General features: G+C 41.6%; 1 pseudogene; it reads right to left on the reverse strand.

Annotated features, from left to right (window-relative positions):
- Nucleotides 1-19,113: 19,113 nt before the first annotated feature.
- LOC120041362 lies at nt 19,114-21,305 on the reverse strand (annotated as a pseudogene).
- Nucleotides 21,306-26,415: the final 5,110 nt, after the last annotated feature.

The following is a 26,415-nucleotide window of genomic DNA, read 5'->3' on the forward strand; positions in this document are numbered from 1 at the left end:
TCACTGTATTTACTGGTGTTAATCAGATCAATACCCCTGTTTTATAAGATAGTACTCACTGTATTTACTGGTGTTAATCAGATCAATGTCCCTGTTTTATAAGATAGTACTCACTGTATTTACTGGTGTTAATCAGATCAATGTCCCTGTTTTATAAGATAGTACTCACTGTATTTACTGGTGTTAATCAGACCAATGTCCCTGTTTTATAAGATAGTACTCACTGTATTTACTGGTGTTAATCAGATCAATGTCCCTGTTTTATAAGATAGTACTCACTGTATTTACTGGTGTTAATCAGATCAATGTCCCTGTTTTATAAGATAGTACTCACTGTATTTACTGGTGTTAATCAGGTCAATGTCCCTGTTTTATAAGAGAGTACTCACTGTATTTACTGGTGTTAATCAGATCAATACCCCTGTTTTATAAGATAGTACTCACTGTATTTACTGGTGTTAATCAGATCAATGTCCCTGTTTTATAAGATAGTACTCACTGTATTTACTGGTGTTAATCAGATCAATGTCCCTGTTTTATAAGATAGTACTCACTGTATTTACTGGTGTTAATCAGATCAATGTCCCTGTTTTATAAGATAGTACTCACTGTATTTACTGGTGTTAATCAGATCAATGTCCCTGTTTTATAAGATAGTACTCACTGTATTTACTGGTGTTAATCAGATCAATGTCCCTGTTTTATAAGATAGTACTCACTGTATTTACTGGTGTTAATCAGATCAATGTCCCTGTTTTATAAGATAGTACTCACTGTATTTACTGGTGTTAATCAGATCAATGTCCCTGTTTTATAAGATAGTACTCACTGTATTTACTGGTGTTAATCAGATCAATGTCCCTGTTTAATAAGATAGTACTCACTGTATTTACTGGTGTTAATCAGATCAATGTCCCTGTTTTATAAGATAGTACTCACTGTATTTACTGGTGTTAATCAGATCAATGTCCCTGTTTTATAAGATAGTACTCACTGTATTTACTGGTGTTAATCAGATCAATGTCCCTGTTTTATAAGATAGTACTCACTGTATTTACTGGTGTTAATCAGATCAATGTCCCTGTTTTATAAGATAGTACTCACTGTATTTACTGGTGTTAATCAGATCAATGTCCCTGTTTTATAAGATAGTACTCACTGTATTTACTGGTGTTAATCAGATCAATGTCCCTGTTTTATAAGATAGTACTCACTGTATTTACTGGTGTTAATCAGATCAATGTCCCTGTTTTATAAGATAGTACTCACTGTATTTACTGGTGTTAATCAGATCAATGTCCCTGTTTTATTAGATAGTACTCACTGTATTTACTGGTGTTAATCAGATCAATGTCCCTGTTTTATAAGATAGTACTCACTGTATTTACTGGTGTTAATCAGATCAATGTCCCTGTTTTATAAGATAGTACTCACTGTATTTACTGGTGTTAATCAGATCAATGTCCCTGTTTTATAAGATAGTACTCACTGTATTTACTGGTGTTAATCAGATCAATGTCCCTGTTTTATAAGATAGTACTCACTGTATTTACTGGTGTTAATCAGATCAATGCCCCTGTTTTATAAGATAGTACTCACTGTATTTACTGGTGTTAATCAGATCAATGTCCCTGTTTTATAAGATAGTACTCACTGTATTTACTGGTGTTAATCAGATCAATGCCCCTGTTTTATAAGATAGTACTCACTGTATTTACTGGTGTTAATCAGATCAATGTCCCTGTTTTATAAGATAGTACTCACTGTATTTACTGGTGTTAATCAGATCAATGCCCCTGTTTTATAAGATAGTACTCACTGTATTTACTGGTGTTAATCAGATCAATGTCCCTGTTTTATAAGATAGTGCTCACTGTATTTACTGGTGTTAATCAGATCAATGGCCCTGTTTTATAAGATAGTACTCACTGTATTTACTGGTGTTAATCAGATCAATGGCCCTGTTTTATAAGATAGTACTCACTGTATTTACTGGTGTTAATCAGATCAATACCCCTGTTTTATAAGATAGTACTCACTGTATTTACTGGTGTTAATCAGATCAATGTCCCTGTTTTATAAGATAGTACTCACTGTATTTACTGGTGTTAATCAGATCAATGGCCCTGTTTTATAAGATAGTACTCACTGTATTTACTGGTGTTAATCAGATCAATGTCCCTGTTTTATAAGATAGTACTCACTGTATTTACTGGTGTTAATCAGATCAATGTCCCTGTTTTATTAGATAGTACTCACTGTATTTACTGGTGTTAATCAGATCAATGGCCCTGTTTTATAAGATAGTACTCACTGTATTTACTGGTGTTAATCAGGTCAATGTCCCTGTTTTATAAGATAGTACTCACTGTATTTACTGGTGTTAATCAGATCAATGTCCCTGTTTTATAAGATAGTACTCACTGTATTTACTGGTGTTAATCAGATCAATGTCCCTGTTTTATTAGATAGTACTCACTGTATTTACTGGTGTTAATCAGATCAATGTCCCTGTTTTATTAGATAGTACTCACTGTATTTACTGGTGTTAATCAGATCAATGTCCCTGTTTTATAAGATAGTACTCACTGTATTTACTGGTGTTAATCAGATCAATGTCCCTGTTTTATAAGATAGTACTCACTGTATTTACTGGTGTTAATCAGATCAATGTCCCTGTTTTATAAGATAGTACTCACTGTATTTACTGGTGTTAATCAGATCAATGTCCCTGTTTAATAAGATAGTACTCACTGTATTTACTGGTGTTAATCAGACCAATGTCCCTGTTTTATAAGATAGTACTCACTGTATTTACTGGTGTTAATCAGATCAATGTCCCTGTTTTATAAGATAGTACTCACTGCATTTACTGGTGTTAATCAGTTCTCCAGTCCTCTGTTCTTCTTCGTCCTCCAATGTGACAGTAATCTCCCCCTCCTCTTCCTTCGCTCCAAAAACGTCTTCCTCTTCTTTCACTGTAACAGTCATCTCCCCGTCCTCTTCCTCCTTCACTCCAAAAACGTCTTCCTCTTCTTTCACTGTAACAGTCATCTCCCCGTCCTCTTCCTCCTTAACACCAAAAACGTCTTCCTCCTCTTTCACTGTGACAGTCATCTCCCCCTCCTTTATTCCAAAAACGACATCCTCCTCTTTCTCTTCCTTCTCCTCCTCATCTTCTTTCACGGTAGTCAACATCCTGCTCTTCTTTCACTCTGAAAGCGTCGTTCTCTTATTCTTCTTTCACTGTAACAGCCTCCTCTTCCACGAAACCCTCTTTCTCCGTCTAGCAGACCTCTTCTTTAGCAGCTGGGGGAGTAGCTTAGTGACTTTATGGTCGTTGATGTTAGCTAGCTAGCTAGTTAGCGTTAGCCTAGTCCTACTGCCAAGTTAACCAGCTAGCTAGATGTCTAACAACGTAAATATTATATTAAATGGGGTAACAGCTAGATGACAACAAAAAACATGTGTTTAAAACACAGTGGCTTATATATACGTCGAAATCTTCTAAAGAGCTCCAATATTTCGGCTATGTTGGCTAGTAAGCTAAGGAGGTGGCTGGCTGGCTAACTGTTATTGGTGAAGACGCATCCCGTCCACTAGATTACACGTCACACTCTGGCAGCGTCTCCCGAAAGACGCACATCGCCAACTGCTGACTGGAGTGGGAAACGCAGTTGAGAGAAGTTTTATTTTATTTCGATAACATTTTAATTTACATTTTAATTTATTTTGATTAAATAATATTATTGTATTTAGACGTACAAAGGAAAAGCGTGTGTTTGATTGATTGGTGCCGATTTGTAATGAGTGAGATGATAGTTCAAAACAAACCTAACTGCATCCCCAGTCCCTGGTATCTCATCACATTGTACAAACCTAACTGCATCCACAGTCCCTGGTATATCATCACATTGTACAAACCTAACTGCATCCCCAGGCCCTGGTATATCATTACACTGTACAAACCTAACTGCATGCCCAGGCCCTGGTATATCATCACACTGTACAAACCTAACTGCATGCCCAGGCCCTGGTATATCATCACACTGTACAAACCTAACTACATGCCCAGGCCCTGGTATATCATCAGACTGCATACAAACCTAACTGCATGCCCAGGCCCTGGTATATCATTACACTGTACAAACCTAACTGCATGCCCAGGCCCTGGTATATCATTACACTGTACAAACCTAACTGCATGCCCAGGCCCTGGTATATCATTACACTGTACAAACCTAACTGCATCCCCAGGCCCTGGTATATCATCACACTGTACAAACCTAACTGCATGCCCAGGCCCTGGTATATCACAAGACTGTACAACCCTAACTGCATGCCCAGGCCCTGGTATATCATTACACTGGACAAACCTAACTGCATGCCCAGGCCCTGGTATATCATTACACTGTACAACCCTAACTGCATGCCCAGGCCCTGGTATATCATTACACTGTACAAACCTAACTGCATCCCCAGGCCCTGGTATATCATCAGACTGCATACAAACCTAACTGCATGCCCAGGCCCTGGTATATCACCAGACTGTACAAACCTAACTGCATGCCCAAGCCCTGGTATATCATTAAACTGGACAAACCTAACTGCATCCCCAGGCCCTGGTATATCATCAGACTGTACAAACCTAACTGCATGTCCAGGCCCTGGTATATCATTACACTGGACAAACCTAACTGCATCCCCAGGCCCTGGTATATCATTACACTGTACAAACCTAACTGCATCCCCAGGCCCTGGTATATCATTACACTGTACAAACCTAACTGCATGCCCAGGCCCTGGTATATCATCAGACTGGACAAACCTAACTGCATGCCCAGGCCCTGGTATATCATCAGACTGGACAAACCTAACTGCATCCCCAGGCCCTGGTATATCATTACACTGTACAAAGCTAACTGCATCCCCAGGCCCTGGTATATCATTACACTGTACAAACCTAACTGCATCCCCAGGCCCTGGTATATCATTACACTGTACAAAGCTAACTGCATGTCCAGGCCCTGGTATATCATTACACTGTACAAAGCTAACTGCATCCCCAGGCCCTGGTATATCATTACACTGTACAAACCTAACTGCATGCCCAGGCCCTGGTATATCATTACACTGTACAAACCTAACTGCATCCCCAGGCCCTGGTATATCATTACACTGTACAAAGCTAACTGCATGTCCAGGCCCTGGTATATCATTACACTGTACAAAGCTAACTGCATGTCCAGTCCCTGGTATATCATTACACTGTACAAACCTAACTGCATCCCCAGGCCCTGGTATATCATTACACTGTACAAAGCTAACTGCATGTCCAGGCCCTGGTATATCATTACACTGTACAAAGCTAACTGCATGTCCAGGCCCTGGTATATCATTACACTGTACAAAGCTAACTGCATCCCCAGGCCCTGGTATATCATTACACTGGACAAACCTAACTACATGCCCAGGCCCTGGTATATCATTACACTGGACAAACCTAACTGCATCCTCAGTCCCTGGTATATCACCAGACTGTACAAACCTAACTGCATGCCCAGGCCCTGGTATATCATTACACTGTACAAACCTAACTGCATGCCCAGGCCCTGGTATATCATCAGACTGTACAAACCTAACTGCATGTCCAGGCCCTGGTATATCATTACACTGTACAAACCTAACTGCATCCCCAGGCCCTGGTATATCATTACACTGGACAAACCTAACTGCATGCCCAGGCCCTGGCATATCATTACACTGGACAAACCTAACTGCATGCCCAGGCCCTGGTCTATCATTACACTGGACAAACCTAACTGCATCCCCAGGCCCTGGTATATCACCAGACTGTACAAACCTAACTGCATGCCCAGGCCCTGGTATATCATCAGACTGGACAAACCTAACTGCATGCCCAGGCCCTGTTATATCATTACACTGTACAAACCTAACTGCATGCCCAGGCCCTGGTATATCATTACACTGTACAAACCTAACTGCATCCCCAGGCCCTGGTATATCATTACACTGGACAAACCTAACTGCATCCCCAGGCCCTGGTATATCACCAGACTGTACAAACCTAACTGCATCCCCAGGCCCTGGTATATCATTACACTGGACAAACCTAACTGCATGCCCAGGCCCTGGTATATCATCAGACTGTACAAACCTAACTGCATCCCCAGGCCCTGGTATATCATTACACTGTACAAACCTAACTGCATCCCCAGGCCCTGGTATATCATCAGACTGTACAAACCTAACTGCATCCCCAGGCCCTGGTATATCATTACACTGTACAAACCTAACTGCATCCCCAGGCCCTGGTATATCACCAGACTACATACAAACCTAACTGCATCCCCAGGCCCTGGTATATCATTACACTGTACAAACCTACCTGCATGTCCAGGCCCTGGTATATCATTACACTGGACAAACCTAACTGCATCCCCAGGCCCTGGTATATCATTACACTGTACAAACCTAACTGCATGCCCAGGCCCTGGTATATCATCAGACTGGACAAACCTAACTGCATGCCCAGGCCCTGGTATATCATCAGACTGGACAAACCTAACTGCATCCCCAGGCCCTGGTATATCATTACACTGTACAAACCTAACTGCATCCCCAGGCCCTGGTATATCACCAAACCTAACTGCATGCCCAGGCCCTGGTATATCACCAGGCTGCATACAAACCTAACTGCATGCCCAGGCCCTGGTATATCACCAGACTGTACAAACCTAACTGCATGCCCAGGCCATGGTATATCATTACACTGGACAAACCTAACTGCATCCCCAGGCCCTGGTATATCATTACACTGGACAAACCTAACTGCATGCCCAGGCCCTGGTATATCATTACACTGGACAAACCTAACTGCATGTCCAGGCCCTGGTATATCATCAGACTGGACAAACCTAACTGCATGCCCAAGACCTGGTATATCATCAGACTGTACAAACCTAACTGCATGCCCAGGCCCTGGTATATCATTACACTGTACAAACCTAACTGCATGTCCAGGCCCTGGTATATCACCAGACTGCATACAAACCTAACTGCATACCCAGGCCCTGGTATATCACCAGACTGTACAAACCTAACTGCATGCCCAGGCCCTGGTATATCACCAGACTGCATACAAACCTAACTGCATACCCAGGCCCTGGTATATCATCAGACTGTACAAACCTAACTGCATGCCCAGGCCCTGGTATATCATTACACTGTACAAACCTAACTGCATGCCCAGGCCCTGGTCTATCATTACACTGTACAAACCTAACTGCATCCCCAGGCCCTGGTATATCGTTACACTGTACAAACCTAACTGCATGCCCAGGCCCTGGTATATCATCAGACTGTACAAACCTAACTGCATCCCCAGGCCCTGGTATATCATTACACTGGACAAACCTAACTGCATGCCCAGGCCCTGGTATATCATTACACTGGACAAACCTAACTGCATGTCCAGGCCCTGGTATATCATTACACTGTACAAACCTAACTGCATGCCCAGGCCCTGGTATATCATTACACTGTACAACCCTAACTGCATGCCCAGGCCCTGGTATATCATTACACTGTACAAACCTAACTGCATGCCCAGGCCCTGGTATATCATTACACTGTACAAACCTAACTGCATGCCCAGGCCCTGGTATATCATTACACTGTACAAACCTAACTGCATCCCCAGGCCCTGGTATATCATTACACTGTACAAACCTAACTGCATCCCCAGTCCCTGGTATATCATCAGACTGTACAAAGCTAACTGCATGCCCAGGCCCTGGTATATCATCACACTGTACAAACCTAACTGCATCCCCAGGCCCTGGTATATCATTACACTGTACAAACCTAACTGCATTCCCAGGCCCTGGTATATCATTACACTGTACAAACCTAACTGCATCCCCAGGCCCTGGTATATCATTACACTGTACAAACCTAACTGCATCCCCAGGCCCTGGTATATCACCAAACCTAACTGCATGCCCAGGCCCTGGTATATCATCACACTGTACAAACCTAACTGCATGCCCAGGCCCTGGTATATCATTACACTGGACAAACCTAACTGCATGCCCAGTCCCTGGTATATCATCAGACTGGACAAACCTAACTGCATGCCCAGGCCCTGGTATATCATCAGACTGGACAATCCTAACTGCATGCCCAGGCCCTGGTATATCATCACACTGGACAAACCTAACTGCATACCCAGGCCCTGGTATATCACCATATTATCAGTCTGGTATATAACCTAACCTAACGGCCCTGGTATTTGATTTGGACATATTTGTATAAAAGACAGAACATACTGAGCTCCATGTACATTTGTGTAAATACATTAAATATTAATGTATATGATGAAATATTAGGTACCTTTATGATTTATATTTACCTGATTGAGATATATTAATTTGTTGTTAGTGTAACTTAGTTTTTAGCCCCCCCTCTTGCCCATTCATTGTGCTGTGGTAAGTGTGTTAGGATAATAGGATAAAAGCAGGAAGTTGGGCCTCGGGGGGGGGAGTCCTTGCTAGACTCGGGAGCGGTATAGTTTTTTGACCATACAGACAGACAGACAGACAGACAGACAGACAGACAGACAGACAGACAGACAGACAGACAGACAGACAGACAGGTCATATTATGTATTTTCCATATCAAGTAATCTATGCTTTAAGTTAATTGGAGAATCATTTCCTTGTTAGATATAAGAAGAATAAACATTTTTGTTGCGCCATATCCCTGGATCTCATTGAATGTTTGGCCGTTTGGAAACCTTGAGTGTGGACTGTATGCGTCCGAAACAACCCCGCTTCAGGCTAGGGCAGTGGCTACGGTCAAGAGGAAAGGAAGCCACTACAGTCACACTGGACAAACCTAACTGCATGCCCAGGCCCTGGTATATTCAGTTGAGGTGGCAGGTAGCCTAGTGGTTAGAGCGTTGGTGTCACGCCATAGAGGCTTTTATTCTCTATGTTGGTTAGGCCAGGGTGTGACTAGGGTGGGCATTCTAGTTTCTTTATTTCTATGTTCTCTGGTATATTCAGTTGAGGTGGCAAGTAGCCTAGTGGTTAGAGTGTTGGTGTCACGCCATAGAGAGGCTTTTATTCTCTATGTTGGTTAGGCCAGGGTGTGACTAGGGTGGGCATTCTAGTTTCTTTATTTCTATGTTTTCTTTTTCTATGTTTTTGCCGGGTGTGGTTCTCAATCAGGGACAGCTGTCTATCGTTGTCTCTGATGGGGAATCATACTTAGGCAGCCTTTTTTTCCCCACCTTAGTTGTGGGTAGTTGTCTGTGTTAGTGGCCTGTATAGCCCTAGTCAGCTTCACGTTCGGTTTTGTTGTTTCCTGTTTTGTTGGTGACATTTATAACATTAAAAGAAATGTACACTCACCACGCTGCACCTTGGTCCGGTCACCCTGATGACGATCGTGACACCATTGTTTTCAAAACTCCAGCAGCGCTATCCGAGGATAACGATACTGAGCCTTTTTCTAAAATGTTTTATGAGATTTGTATTTGTATTTACTATACATCCCCATTAGTTCCTTCCAAGGCAGCAGCTACTCTTCCTGGGGTTTATTATGGATCCCCATTAGTTCCTGCCAAGGCAGCAGCTACTCTTCCTGGGGTTTATTATGGATCCTCATTAGTTTCTGCCAAGGCAGCAGCTACTCTTCCTGGGGTTTATTACGGATCCCCATTAGTTCCTTCCAAGGCAGCAGCTACTCTTCCTGGGGTTTACTATGGATCCCCGTTAGTTCCTGTCAAAGCAGCAGCTACTCTTCCTGGGGTTTACTATAGATCCCCGTTAGTTCCTGCCAAGGCAGCAGCTACTCTTCCTGGGGTTTATTATGGATCCCCATTAGTTCCTACCAAGACAGCAGCTACTCTTCCTGGGGTTTACTATAGATCCCCGTTAGTTCCTGCCAAGGCAGCAGCTACTCTTCCTGGGGTTTACTATACATCCCCGTTAGTTCCTGCCAAGGCAGCAGCTACTCTTCCTGGGGTTTATTATGGATCCCCATTAGTTCCTACCAAGACAGCAGCTACTCTTCCTGGGGTTTACTATAGATCCCCGTTAGTTCCTGCCAAGGCAGCAGCTACTCTTCCTGGGGTTTATTATGGATCCCCATTAGTTCCTACCAAGACAGCAGCTACTCTTCCTGGGGTTTACTATAGATCCCCGTTAGTTCCTGCCAAGGCAGCAGCTACTCTTCCTGGGGTTTACTATAGATCCCTGTTAGTTCCTGCCAAGGCAGCAGCTACTCTTCCTGGGGTTTATTATGGATCCCCGTTAGTTCCTGCCAAGGCAGCAGCTACTCTACCTGGGGTTTATTATGGATCCCCATTAGTTCCTGCCAAGGCAGCAGCTACTCTTCCTGGGGTCCGGCGGAATTAAGGCAGTTATACAATTTAAAAAACATTACAATACAATACATTCACAACAGATTTCACAACACACTGTGTGCCCTCAGGCCCCTACTCCAATACCACATATCTACAATACTAAATCCATGTTTACATGCGCGTATAGTGCATATGTTATTGTGTGTGTGTGTGTGTGTGTATGCATGTGTCTGTGCCTTTGTGTTTGTCTCTTCATAGTCCCCGCTGTTCCATTAGGTGTATTTTTATCTGTTTTTTTAATCTGATTCTACTGCTGCATCAGTTACCTGATGTGGAATAGATTTCCATGTAGTCATGGCTCTATGTAGTACTGTGTGCCTCCCGTAGTATGTTCTGGACTTGGGGATTGTGAAGAGACCTCTGGTGGCATGTCTTGTGGGGTATGCATGGGTGTCTGAGCTGTATGCTAGTCACTTAAGCAGACAGCTCAGTGCATTCAACATGTCAATACCTCTCATAAATACAAGTAGTGATGAAGTCAATATCTCTACTTTGAACCAGGAGATAGGAAAATTGCAATTGGATCAGAAATGGGCAGCACGGCTTGCCCTTGGATGTACACAGAGAGTTAACATTAATAATATGCATGTCAAAGTCCCTCTTTGTGGCACCTGACCACACGACTGAACAGCAGTCCAGGTGCGACAAAACTAGGGCCTGTAGGACCTGCCTTGTTGATAGTGTTGTTAAGAAGGTAGAAACTAGGGCCTGTAGGACCTGCCTTGTTGATAGTGTTAAGAAGGTAGAAACTAGGGCCTGTAGGACCTGCCTTGTTGATAGTGCTGTTAAGAAGGTAGAAACTAGGGTCTGTAGGACCTGCCTTGTTGACAGTGTTGTTAAGAAGGTAGAAACTAGGGCCTGTAGGACCTGCCTTGTTGATAGTGTTGTTAAGAAGGTAGAAACTAGGGCCTGTAGGACCTGCCTTGTTGATAGTGTTGTTAAGAAGGTAGAGACTAGGGTCTGTAGGACCTGCCTTGTTGATAGTGTTGTTAAGAAGGTAGAAACTCGGGCCTGTAGGACCTGCCTTGTTGACAGTGTTGTTAAGAAGGTAGAAACTAGGGCCTGTAGGACCTGCCTTGTTGATAGTGCTGTTAAGAAGGTAGAGTAACGCTTTATTATGGACAGACTTCTCCCCATCTTAGCTACTGTTGTATAAATATGTTTTAACCATGACAGTTTACAATCCAGGGTTACTCCAAGCAGTTTAGTCACCTCATCTTGCTCAATTTTCACATTATTTATTACAAGATTTAGTGGAGGTTTAGCGAGCTGAAAGTCTGTTGTCAATTTGTTTATTGTGAAATAACATTGTACCTGGTCAAACACTATTTTTTCCCAAAAGTTTACGGTACTCCTCTTCGTCTGAGGAGGAGTAGGAAATATCATCCCAATGTGCAGCGTGGTAAGTGTCCATAATTAGATTTTTTTAATAAATCAAATGAACACAGAACAAAATAACAAAAACTCAAACAAACAACCGAAACAGGTGAAACACAGACACAGAAAATAACTACCCACAACCCATAGTGGGAAAACAGGCTACCTAAGTATGATTCTCAATCAGAGACAACGATCGACACCTGCCTCTGATTGAGAACCATATTAGGCCAAACACATAGAAATATAACACACAGAACAAAACATAGAATAACAACATAGAATGCCCACCCCAACTCACATCCTGACCAAACTAAAATAAAGACATAAAAAGGAACTGAGGTCAGAATGTGACACAGGGTTGGTAACAGACTGATTGGTCGGCTGTTTGACCCAGTTAAGGGGGCTTTACTATTCTTAGGTAGCGGAATTACTTTTGCTTCCTGTAATAGCGGCGGTATGAGTCGGGAAGCAGGAAGCAGGTGAAATGTTTAATAAAACAAATAACAAGACATGCATAAGACTACAGTACAAAAGATCAATACCAACTGGTGAGAAAACACAAGGACATATAAAGGGGAGGAAATGATGAAGGTAAGGAAGTCCAGGTGTGAATCATAATGATTAACAGGTGTGAATCATAATGAAGTCCAGGTGTGAATCATACTGAAGTCCAGGTGTGAATCATAATGATTAACAGGTGTGAATCACACTGAAGTCCAGGTGTGAATCATAATGAAGTCCAGGTGTGAATCATAATGATTAACAGGTGTGAATCATACTGAAGTCCAGGTGTGAATCATAATGATTAACAGGTGTGAATCATAATGAAGTCCAGGTGTGAATCATAATGATTAACAGGTGTGAATCATACTGAAGTCCAGGTGTGAATCATAATGAAGTCCAGGTGTGAATCATAATGATTAACAGGTGTGAATCATACTGAAGTCCAGGTGTGAATCATAATGAAGTCCAGGTGTGAATCATAATGAAGTCCAGGTGTGAATCATACTGAAGTCCAGGTGTGAATCACAATGAAGTCCAGGTGTGAATCATAATGAAGTCCAGGTGTGAATCATACTGAAGTCCAGGTGTGAATCATAATGAAGTCCAGGTGTGAATCATACTGAAGTCCAGGTGTGAATCATAATGATTAACAGGTGTGAATCATACTGAAGTCCAGGTGTGAATCATAATGAAGTCCAGGTGTGAATCATACTGAAGTCCAGGTGTGAATCATAATGAAGTCCAGGTGTGAATCATAATGAAGTCCAGGTGTGAATCATACTGAAGTCCAGGTGTGAATCACAATGAAGTCCAGGTGTGAATCATAATGAAGTCCAGGTGTGAATCATACTGAAGTCCAGGTGTGAATCATAATGAAGTCCAGGTGTGAATCATACTGAAGTCCAGGTGTGAATCATAATGATTAACAGGTGTGAATCATACTGAAGTCCAGGTGTGAATCATACTGAAGTCCAGGTGTGAATCATACTGAAGTCCAGGTGTGAATCATACTGAAGTCCAGGTGTGAATCATAATGAAGTCCAGGTGTGAATCATAATGAAGTCCAGGTGTGAATCATACTGAAGTCCAGGTGTGAATCATACTGAAGTCCAGGTGTGAATCATACTGAAGTCCAGGTGTGAATCATACTGAAGTCCAGGTGTGAATCATAATGAAGTCCAGGTGTGAATCATAATGATTAACAGGTGTGAATCGTAATGAAGTCCAGGTGTGAATCATAATGAAGTTCAGGTGTGAATCATAATGGAGTCCAGGTGTGAATCATAATGAAGTTCAGGTGTGAATCATAATGATTAACAGATGTGAATCATACTGAAGTCCAGGTGTGAATCATACTGAAGTCCAGGTGTGAATCATAATGAAGTCCAGGTGTGAATCATAATGGAGTCCAGGTGTGAATCATAATGATTAACAGGTGTGAATCATAATGATTAACAGGAGTTAATCATACTGAAATCCAGGTGTGAATCATAATGATTAACAGGTGTGAATCATAATGATTAACAGGAGTTAATCATACTGAAATCCAGGTGTGAATCATAATGATTAACAGGTGTGAATCATAATGAAATCCAGGTGTGAATCATAATGAAGTTCAGGTGTGAATCATAATGATTAACAGGTGTGAATCATAATGAAGTCCAGGTGTGAATCACAATGAAGTCCAGGTGTGAATCATAATGAAGTCCAGGTGTGAATCATACTGAAGTCCAGGTGTGAATCATAATGAAGTCCAGGTGTGAATCATACTGAAGTCCAGGTGTGAATCATACTGAAGTCCAGGTGTGAATCATAATGAAGTCCAGGTGTGAATCATAATGATTAACAGGTGTGAATCATAATGATTAACAGGTGTGAATCATAATGAAATCCAGGTGTGAATCATAATGAAGTCCAGATGTGAATCATACTGAAGTCCAGGTGTGAATCATAATGAAGTCCAGGTGTGAATCATAATGATTAACAGGTGTGAATCATACTGAAGTCCAGGTGTGAATCATAATGAAGTCCAGGTGTGAATCATACTGAAGTCCAGGTGTGAATCATAATGAAGTCCAGGTGTGAATCATAATGAAGTCCAGGTGTGAATCATAATGAAGTCCAGGTGTGAATCATAATGAAGTCCAGGTGTGAATCATACTGAAGTCCAGGTGTGAATCATACTGAAGTCCAGGTGTGAATCATACTGAAGTCCAGGTGTGAATCATACTGAAGTCCAGGTGTGAATCATAATGAAGTCCAGGTGTGAATCATAATGATTAACAGGTGTGAATCGTAATGAAGTCCAGGTGTGAATCATAATGAAGTTCAGGTGTGAATCATAATGATTAACAGGTGTGAATCATACTGAAGTCCAGGTGTGAATCATACTGAAGTCCAGGTGTGAATCATAATGAAGTCCAGGTGTGAATCATAATGGAGTCCAGGTGTGAATCATAATGATTAACAGGTGTGAATCATACTGAAATCCAGGTGTGAATCATAATGATTAACAGGTGTGAATCATAATGATTAACAGGTGTGAATCATACTGAAGTCCAGGTGTGAATCACAATGAAGTCCAGGTGTGAATCATAATGAAGTCCAGGTGTGAATCATACTGAAGTCCAGGTGTGAATCATAATGAAGTCCAGGTGTGAATCATACTGAAGTCCAGGTGTGAATCATAATGATTAACAGGTGTGAATCATACTGAAGTCCAGGTGTGAATCATACTGAAGTCCAGGTGTGAATCATACTGAAGTCCAGGTGTGAATCATAATGAAGTCCAGGTGTGAATCATAATGAAGTCCAGGTGTGAATCATACTGAAGTCCAGGTGTGAATCATACTGAAGTCCAGGTGTGAATCATACTGAAGTCCAGGTGTGAATCATACTGAAGTCCAGGTGTGAATCATAATGAAGTCCAGGTGTGAATCATAATGATTAACAGGTGTGAATCGTAATGAAGTCCAGGTGTGAATCATAATGAAGTTCAGGTGTGAATCATAATGGAGTCCAGGTGTGAATCATAATGAAGTTCAGGTGTGAATCATAATGATTAACAGATGTGAATCATACTGAAGTCCAGGTGTGAATCATACTGAAGTCCAGGTGTGAATCATAATGAAGTCCAGGTGTGAATCATAATGGAGTCCAGGTGTGAATCATAATGATTAACAGGTGTGAATCATAATGATTAACAGGAGTTAATCATACTGAAATCCAGGTGTGAATCATAATGATTAACAGGTGTGAATCATAATGATTAACAGGAGTTAATCATACTGAAATCCAGGTGTGAATCATAATGATTAACAGGTGTGAATCATAATGAAATCCAGGTGTGAATCATAATGAAGTTCAGGTGTGAATCATAATGATTAACAGGTGTGAATCATAATGAAGTCCAGGTGTGAATCACAATGAAGTCCAGGTGTGAATCATAATGAAGTCCAGGTGTGAATCATACTGAAGTCCAGGTGTGAATCATAATGAAGTCCAGGTGTGAATCATACTGAAGTCCAGGTGTGAATCATACTGAAGTCCAGGTGTGAATCATAATGAAGTCCAGGTGTGAATCATAATGATTAACAGGTGTGAATCATAATGATTAACAGGTGTGAATCATAATGAAATCCAGGTGTGAATCATAATGAAGTCCAGATGTGAATCATACTGAAGTCCAGGTGTGAATCATAATGAAGTCCAGGTGTGAATCATAATGATTAACAGGTGTGAATCATACTGAAGTCCAGGTGTGAATCATAATGAAGTCCAGGTGTGAATCATACTGAAGTCAGGTAAGCAGTGAATCATAATGAAGTCCAGGTGTGAATCATAATGAAGTCCAGGTGTGAATCATAATGAAGTCCAGGTGTGAATCATAATGAAGTCCAGGTGTGAATCATACTGAAGTCCAGGTGTGAATCATACTGAAGTCCAGGTGTGAATCATACTGAAGTCCAGGTGTGAATCATACTGAAGTCCAGGTGTGAATCATAATGAAGTCCAGGTGTGAATCATAATGATTAACAGGTGTGAATCGTAATGAAGTCCAGGTGTGAATCATAATGAAGTTCAGGTGTGAATCATAATGATTAACAGGTGTGAATCATACTGAAGTCCAGGTGTGAATCATACTGAAGTCCAGGTGTGAATCATAATGAAGTCCAGGTGTGAATCATAATGGAGTCCAGGTGTGAATCATAATGATTAACAGGTGTGAATCATACTGAAATCCAGGTGTGAATCATAATGATTAACAGGTGTGAATCATAATGATTAACAGGTGTGAATCATAATGATTAACAGGAGTTAATCATACTGAAATCCAGGTGTGAATCATAATGATTAACAGGTGTGAATCATAATGAAATCCAGGTGTGAATCATAATGAAGTTCAGGTGTGAATCATAATGATTAACAGGTGTGAATCATAATGAAGTCCAGGTGTGAATCATAATGATTAACAGGTGTGAATCATAATGAAGTCCAGGTGTGAATCATAATGATTAACAGACGTGCGTAATGATGAGTGCCAGGACCGGTGGTTAGTATCCTCCCGACGTCGTACGCCGGAGGGGAGGAGCAGGAGAGGATGTAACAGCTTCCCTCCAGGCCTGGGGGCAGCCATTTTCCTATCAGTTTACATTTAAGATATGGCCGATAGGAGATATATTGAAAACCTAAACATAAAATGTACTATTTACACAAACACAATAATAATCATATTACTTGTATATTTTAGAAACTGCACAAACACCAAAAAACGCTGTTGTTTTGACAAGAGGCAATAAATCACTGATAGGGGGTCGCTAAACAAAGGTACGCAACACTTATTTGTCATCACTCACATCGATATCATGTTGAAATCAATTATGCCGAGAGGAGGGAGATGAGGTTGTACGTCCTGTTAAAACTAACAGCTCAAAAACCACACGGAATCTGGGAGTAATGTGTACATCCCTGGTTAGAGGACAATTTGTAGAAAACAGCTAGCTACATTTTGAAGTGTTGCATTTTGATTCCAGTGGGTCACCAACGTGGTAAGTGTAACACAACACTTTCTGTTAATCACATAAATAGTAACTCTTTAATTCTACATTGTTGGAAGAGAATAGAGACCCTGTCAAAACAAAGATCCTAAACGGTCAAATAAAGATGTTTATTGAAACGACATGGTGACCAAAGAATATATAATAGTACAAGAAAGTACCTACATAAAAAGGTGAAGAGAACAGTTTGGTCCTCAGGCCATCATCACTGTGAATAGGCCCCAGGCTTCTATTTCAATGGTAATTACATGTCACATGATCTCAGGCCATCATCACTGTGAATAGGCCCCAGGCTTCTATTTCAATGGTAATTACATGTCACATGATCTCAGGCCATCATCACTGTGAATAGGCCCCAGGCTTCTATTTCAATGGTAATTACATGTCACATGATCTCAGGCCATGGTCATTGTGAATAGGCACCAGGCTTCTATTTCAATGTTAATTACATGTCACATGATCTCAGGCCATCGTCAGTGTGAATAGGCACCAGGCTTCTATTTCAATGGTAATTACATGTCACATGATCTCAGGCCATGGTCAGTGTGAATAGGCGCCAGGCTTCTATTTCAATGGTAATTACATGTCACATGATCTCAGGCCATGGTCAGTGTGAATAGGCGCCAGGCTTCTATTTCAATGGTAATTACATGTCACATGATCTCAGGCCATCGTCAGTGTGAATAGGCACCAGGCTTCTATTTCAATGGTAATTACATGTCACATGATGGGGCAAGAAAACATATCAGAACAACTATAAATCAGTACCTAGTACAACAGAATGCATGCTCTACATTATATACCAAATATATAAAAGCGGACAGAGAAAGATCATCATTTATTGCTTACACATGGGAACGTTTCCTCAGAATAAATACAACAGGATGGTATGAGTAGGGAGCTAGAGACACCACTAGATGGAGGTATGGAACACCTATAAGAGGCAATATACCAGCTACAGAAAACAGTCAAATAACAATTCTTCATTCACACCTGATGAGTAGGGAGCTAGAGACACCACTATGTCGTCGCTCACAGGACAATGTGTAGTGGTTGAATGGTTTTATTACTTTGATCCTTCTAGTGGAGGATTCTCTCTCAAACTCCCTCTACATTTCTACTGAGAGCATCATCAAGCCATTCTTTAGGGGGGGGGGGGGGGGGGGGGGGGGGGGGGGGGGGGGGTGAGTCTCAAACTCCCTCTACATTTTCAGCCTCTGTTTTACTACTACACACAACAGCTTCAGTCTCAGAAATTGTGTGAACGGAAATCCCTTCTTCAGAACTGTGGGATGCGCACTAGAAGCGTGTAGGATACCGTTCTTGTCTGTAGGTTTTGTGTACTAAGTAGTGGACAAAGACCCGGAGTGAAGGAGCACACGGGTATCAAGGAAGGATCTCTCACTCAATATATATATTTTACATTGTGACATGATTCATTAAAATACACCTACTACAACATTCTACATTGTGACATCATTAAAATACTCCTACTACAATGTTAAAACATTCTACATTGTGACATCATTAAAATACTCCCTACTACAATGTTAAAACATTCTATATTGTGACATTATTTCATTGATATCATGAAACAACTCCTTCATGTATTTTCTGATGCTTAATCAGAGATATTTTATCAGAGTATCTCTTCACACATTGATCACAGCAAGGATTCTCTCTTGTGTGTGTTCTCTGGTGTGATATCAGAGTAAAATTCTTCCCACATTGATTTCAACTATGAGGATTCTCTCCAGTGTGTGTTCTCTGGTGCATAGACAGATGGCTAGATGTAGTAAAACACTTCCCACATTGAGCACAGCTATAAGGTTTCTCTCCTGTGTGTGTTCTCTGGTGTATAGTCAGACTGCTAGATGTAACAAAACTCTTCCCACATTGAGTACAGCTATAAGGTTTCTCTCCTGTGTGTGTTCTCTGGTGTATAGTCAAGCGGCTAGATGTAACAAAACACTTCCCACATTGACCACAGCTATGAGATTTCTCTCCTGTGTGTGTTCTCTGGTGTATAGTCAGCTGGCTAGATGTAACAAAACTCTTCCCACATTGATCACAGCTATAAGGTTTCTCTCCTGTGTGTGTTCTCTGGTGTATAGTCAGGCTGCTTGAGTGAGTAAAGCTCTTCCCACATTGATCACAGCTATAAGGCTTCTCTCCTGTGTGTGTTCTCTGATGTGATTTTAAATGTCCTGACGAAACAAATCTCTTTCCACAGTCCGAGCAGTGGTAAGGTTTCACTCCGGTGTGTGTTCTCTGGTGTGTAGTTAGCCGTCTAGATTCAGTAAAACTCTTCCCACATTGATAACAGCTATAAGGTTTCTCTCCAGTGTGAATTCTCTGGTGTGATTGTAATGTAGATGATTTTGAAAAGCTCTTCCCACAGTCAGAGCAGCTATAAGGTTTCTCTCCGGTGTGAATTCTCTGGTGTGATTGTAATGTAGATGATTTTGAAAAGCTCTTCCCACAGTCAGAGCAGCTATAAGGTTTCTCTCCTGTATGGATTCTCTGATGTATTTTAAGGTCTGCTGAAGAGGTGAATCTCTTCTCACAGTCAGAGCAACAGTGGGGTTTCTCGCCAGTGTGTATTCTCAGGTGTGCTGTCATGCTGCGCGAGTGAGCAAAACTCTTCCCACATTGATTACAGCTATAAGGCTTATCTCCTGTGTGTGTTCTCTGGTGCAAAGTCAGCTGGCTAGATGTAGAAAAATTCATCCCACATTGATCACAGATATAAGGATTCTCTCCTGTGTGTATTCTCTGGTGTATAGTCAGACGGCTTGACGAAGAAAAACTCTTCCCACATTGAGTACAGCTATAAGGTTTCTCTCCTGTGTGTGTTCTCTGGTGTGTTTTCAGGCTGCTTGGAACATTAAAACTCTTCCCACACTGATCACAGCTATACGGTTTCTCTCCTGTATGGATTCTCTGGTGTCTTATAAGGTCTGCCGAAGAGGTAAGTCTCTTCCCACAGTCAGAGCAGCAGTGAGATTTATCATCTGTGTGAATTCTCTGGTGTAGTTTTAGTGAATCTGATCTTGAGTAACTCTTCCCACAGTCAGCGCAGCAGTGAGGTGTCTTTCCTGTGGGTCTCCGCTGGTATTTCTCGAGGTGTTCTGATGTGGAGGGACTCTTCTCTGCCTCTTCAGCATCATGAGGTTGTTGAGGCTCCCCAGAGGATCCACCATAGTCCCGTATCTCTCCTGTGTGAATGACAAAGTCAGACAGATGGTTAAAGGCCCACAACAGCAGAAATCCACTGTAGGAGGTGATGCCAACAGCATAGCCATGACGTTGTACAACAATTGACGTCTGTAATAAATGTTTAAAATATTTGACACATTTAGTCTTGTTTTCACATTAGTAGTAAAATACTGTCTATTTGAGGTAAAAGGTGATTGCCCGTGATGTTTTATAACAATTTAAGTCTGTAATAAAATGCTTTTACAAACTTATTTGAAAGCTGTCTTAAGGACATTCAAGTGAGCAAAAACAGCCATATTGTCTTGTTTTTGTCACAGTAGTATATAGTGGATGATTCTAGAAATAAATTAATACAGCTGTTAAAAACCCTAGGTACTAATTCACCACCGTGGGGGAAAACTCAGGGGAGTTCTCATAGAGTTGGAGTTCATGGAGTTCCAATAGACTGACAGCAAAAAGAGCCTCCATTTACTGGTTTAATATGAGTGAATTTCACACTACTTTTGGATTATAATTGTAAAGGCTCGTTTATGCCATTGTTTCAAATCAACTGCTTTATACTTTTAAAAAAAACTTTAATTTCAACCAGAAAAATCTTTGGCTAGCTTTGCTGACAGTCTATGTCAATAAACGTTAGCATTCCAGCTTTGCTACCAACCTAGCATTAGGTTGCACATGGTCTCCTTCAACATGGTAGCCTCACTATGAGTCTAATCTGGTCTCCTTCAACATACTCAGCCTCATTATGAGTCTAATCTGGTCTCCTTCAACATGGTGTTTCAACATTATGAGTCTAATCTGGTCTCCTTCAACATGGTAGCCTCATTATGAGTCTAATCTGGTCTCCTTCAACATGGTAGCCTCATTATGAGTCTAATCTGGTCTCCTTCAACATGGTGTTTCAACATTATGAGTCTAATCTGGTCTCCTTCAACATGGTTGTTACGAATCCCTTTGGCCCGACAATCTAGGGGGGATGGTAATGGGACCCGTAACACAACTCATGCAAATTATTATAGTGACAACGTAACAGTGAGAACAAAAATAACCACAGACAACTTAATTACCGTCAAACACTAAATGTTTATTTATAAACACACGGTAAATGGGGGGGGAGCAGGAAAAGGGGCTGAGCGGGACCCAAGGAATGAAAGAATAATAATTCAAAAACACCCCTAAGCTAGACTAGCCTACTTCACAAACAGCTAACTAACTAACCAAAAATACAGGGGGTGGTCCGCCCAGTTCTAACTAGTGTTTATATAACAAAGTTTACCTACGGGTAGTGTATGCCCAAGGGCGACTTGTCTGGTTACCCCCTTTTCCCACCATCAAACAAACACTCAAACACCATAACCAAAACAATACTCACAGGTGGGGACAAAGTGACATGTAGATGCAAAACACACAAGCGATCTACAGACAGAAGGCATGTTACAAAGAGATTGCGCTGGGGAGACAACAACTGACAGGGGTTTTAAACCAAGGGAAAGGGACTGTGATTGGGTAAGGGAAAAGGAGCAGGTGTCTTCCGATTAGCGACTGATTGATGACTGATTGGGGAATGATTATTGTCACCTGTGAGTAGGGGAGAAGGAGAGAAAAGAAATACACACAGGATACACACAGAACACTTGTATCCGTAACAATGGTGTTTCAACATTATGAGTCTAATCTGGTCTCCTTCAACATGGTAGCCTCATTATGAGTCTAATCCGGTCTCCTTCGACATGAACAGCCTCATTATGAGTCTAATCTGGTCTCCTTCAGCATTCTAGCTAACAGCTTTGCTACCAGCCTATGTCAATAAGCGTTAGCATTCTAGCTAACATCTTTGCTACCAGCCTATGTCAATAAGCGTTAGCATTCTAGCTAACAGCTTTGCTTCCAGCCTATGTCAATAAGCGTTAGCATACTAGCTAACAGCTTGGCCACCAACCTATGTCAATAAGCGTTAGCATTCTAGCTAACAGCTTTGCTATCAGCTTGATGTCAATAAGCGTTAGCATTCTAGCTAACAGCTTTGCTACCAGCCTATGTCAATAAGCGTTAGCATTCTAGCTAACAGCTTTGCTTCCAGACTATGTCAATAAGCGTTAGCATTCTAGCTAACAGCTTGGCCACCAACCTATGTCAATAAGCGTTAGCATTCTAGCTAACAGCTTTGCTATCAGCTTGATGTCAATAAGCGTTAGCATTCTAGCTAACAGCTTTGCTACCAGCCTATGTCAATAAGCGTTAGCATTCTAGCTAACAGCTTTGCTTCCAGACTATGTCAATAAGCGTTAGCATTCTAGCTAACAGCTTTGCTACCAGCGTATGTCAATAAGCGTTAGCATTCTAGCTAACAGCTTTGCTTCCAGACTATGTCAATAAGCGTTAGCATTCTAGCTAACAGCTTTGCTTCCAGCCTATGTCAATAAGCGTTAGCATTCTAGCTAACATCTTTGCTTCCAGCCTATGTCAATAAGCGTTAGCATACTAGCTAACAGCTTGGCCACCAACCTATGTCAATAAGCGTTAGCATTCTAGCTAACAGCTTTGCTATCAGCTTGATGTCAATAAGCGTTAGCATTCTAGCTAACAGCTTTGCTACCAGCCTATGTCAATAAGCGTTAGCATTCTAGCTAACAGCTTTGCTTCCAGACTATGTCAATAAGCGTTAGCATTCTAGCTAACAGCTTTGCTACCAGCCTATGTCAATAAGCGTTAGCATTCTAGCTAACATCTTTGCTACCAGCCTATGTCAATAAGCGTTAGCATTCTAGCTAACAGCTTTGCTTCCAGACTATGTCAATAAGCGTTAGCATACTAGCTAACAGCTTGGCCACCAACCTATGTCAATAAGCGTTAGCATTCTAGCTAACAGCTTTGCTTCCAGACTATGTCAATAAGCGTTAGCATTCTAGCTAACAGCTTTGCTTCCAGCCTATGTCAATAAGCGTTAGCATTCTAGCTAACAGCTTTGCTACCAGCCTATGTCAATAAGCGTTAGCATTCTAGCTAACAGCTTTGCTACCAGCCTATGTCAATAAGCGTTAGCATTCTAGCTAACATCTTTGCTACCAGCCTATGTCAATAAGCGTTAGCATTCTAGCTAACAGCTTTGCTTCCAGACTATGTCAATAAGCGTTAGCATACTAGCTAACAGCTTGGCCACCAACCTATGTCAATAAGCGTTAGCATTCTAGCTAACAGCTTTGCTTCCAGACTATGTCAATTTTTTTATTTTTTTATTTCACCTTTATTTAAAAAGGCCATGGTGGCGAAGTAAATACAATATAGCAAGTAAAAAAATAAAATAAAATAAAAACACTGGAATGGTTGGTTTGCAGTGGAAGAAAGTGCAAAGTAGAGATAGAAATAATGGGGTGCAAAGGAGCAAAAATAAATAAATGAATACAGTAGGTAAAGAGGTAGTTGTTTGGGCTAAATTATAGATAGGCTATGTACAGGTGCAGTAATCTATGAGCTGCTCTGACAGCTGGTGCTTAAAGCTAGTGAGGGAGATAAGTGTTTCCAATTTCAGAGATTTTTGTAGTTCGTTCCAGTCATTGGCAGCAGAGAACTGGAATGAGAGGCGGCCAAAGGAAGAATTGGTTTTGGGGGTGACCAGAGAGATATACCTGCTGGAGCGCGTGCTACAGGTAGGTGCTGCTATGGTGACCAGCGAGCTGAGATAAGGGGGGACTTTACCTAGCAGGGTCTTGTAGATGACCTGGAGCCAGTGGGTTTGGCGACGAGTATGAAGCGAGGGCCAGCCAACGAGAGTGTACAGGTCGCAGTGGTGGGTAGTGTAAGGGGCTTTGGTGACAAAACGGATGGCACTGTGATAGACTGCATCCAATTTATTGAGTAGGGTATTGGAGGCTATTTTGTAAATGACATCACCGAAGTCGAGGATTGGTAGGATGGTCAGTTTTACAAGGGTATGTTTGGCAGCATGAGTGAAGGATGCTTTGTTGCGGAATAGGAAGCCAATTCTAGATTTAACTTTGGATTGGAGATGTTTGATGTGAGTCTGGAAGGAGAGTTTACAGTCTAACCAGACACCTAGGTATTTGTAGTTGTCCACATATTCTAAGTCAAAGCCGTCTAGAGTAGTGATGTTGGACAGGCGGGCAGGTGCAGGCAGCGATCGGTTGAAGAGCATGCATTTAGTTTTACTTGTATTTAAGAGCAATTGGAGGCCACGGAAGGAGAGTTGTATGGCATTGAAGCTCGCCAATAAGCGTTAGCATTCTAGCTAACAGCTTTGCTTCCAGCTTATGTCAATAAGCGTTAGCATTCTAGCTAACAGCTTTGCTTCCAGCCTATGTCAATAAGCGTTAGCATACTAGCTACCAGCTTTGCTACCAGCCTATGTCAATAAGCATTAGCATTCTAGCTAACATCTTTGCTACCAGCCTATGTCAATAAGCGTTAGCATTCTAGCTAACAGCTTTGCTTCCAGCCTATGTCAATAAGCGTTAGCATACTAGCTAACAGCTTTGCCGCCAGCCTATGTCAATAAGCGTTAGCATTCTAGCTAACAGCTTTGCTATCAGCTTGATGTCAATAAGCGTTAGCATACTAGCTAACAGCTTTGCTTCCAGCCTATGTCAATAAGCGTTAGCATACTAGCTAACAGCTTTGCTTCCAGCCTATGTCAATAAGCGTTAGCATACTAGCTAACAGCTTTGCTTCCAGCCTATGTCAATAAGCGTTAGCATACTAGCTAACAGCTTTGCTTCCAGCCTATGTCAATAAGCGTTAGCATACTAGCTACCAGCTTTGCTACCAGCCTATGTCAATAAGCATTAGCATTCTAGCTAACATCTTTGCTACCAGCCTATGTCAATAAGCGTTAGCATTCTAGCTAACAGCTTTGCTTCCAGCCTATGTCAATAAGCGTTAGCATACTAGCTAACAGCTTTGCCGCCAGCCTATGTCAATAAGCGTTAGCATACTAGCTAACAGCTTTGCTTCCAGCCTATGTCAATAAGCGTTAGCATACTAGCTAACAGCTTGGCCACCAACCTATGTCAATAAGCGTTAGCATTCTAGCTAACAGCTTTGCTATCAGCCTATGTCAATAAGCGTTAGCATTCTAGCTAACATCTTTGCTACCAGCCTATGTCAATAAGCGTTAGCATTCTAACTAACAGCTTTGCTTCCAGCCTATGTCAATAAGCGTTAGCATTCTAGCTAACAGCTTTGCTTCCAGACTATGTCAATAAGCGTTAGCATTCTAGCTAACAGCTTTGCTTCCAGCCTATGTCAATAAGCGTTAGCATACTAGCTAACAGCTTTGCTTCCAGCCTATGTCAATAAGCGTTAGCATACTAGCTAACAGCTTGGCCACCAACCTATGTCAATAAGCGTTAGCATTCTAGCTAACAGCTTTGCTATCAGCCTATGTCAATAAGCGTTAGCATTCTAGCTAACAGCTTTGCTTCCAGCCTATGTCAATAAGCGTTAGCATTCTAGCTAACAGCTTTGCTTCCAGCCTATGTCAATAAGCGTTAGCATTCTAGCTAACAGCTTTGCTTCCAGCCTAGCGTTAACATTTAAGCAAACAACTGCTGCATCCAAAATACATATTGTAACGACCCTGGGTTTATAAGCGCGGAAATCGACTCTGCCGCTCGAGCATGCTTTTGCGGCACAGTCGATAGCGCGCCGGACCTCGGGCTAGAAGGTCGAGGGTTCGAGACCTGCTCACTGCCTGTTTCATTACAATATTTTGCAATTATCACAACCAAATAGTCTTTTAGAAAATGTAAGAAATAATCAAAACAACAATTGTAAGTCTATGACAAC

This window comes from Salvelinus namaycush, unplaced genomic scaffold, assembly GCF_016432855.1.
Source record: "Salvelinus namaycush isolate Seneca unplaced genomic scaffold, SaNama_1.0 Scaffold45, whole genome shotgun sequence".
NCBI lineage: Eukaryota > Metazoa > Chordata > Actinopteri > Salmoniformes > Salmonidae > Salvelinus > Salvelinus namaycush.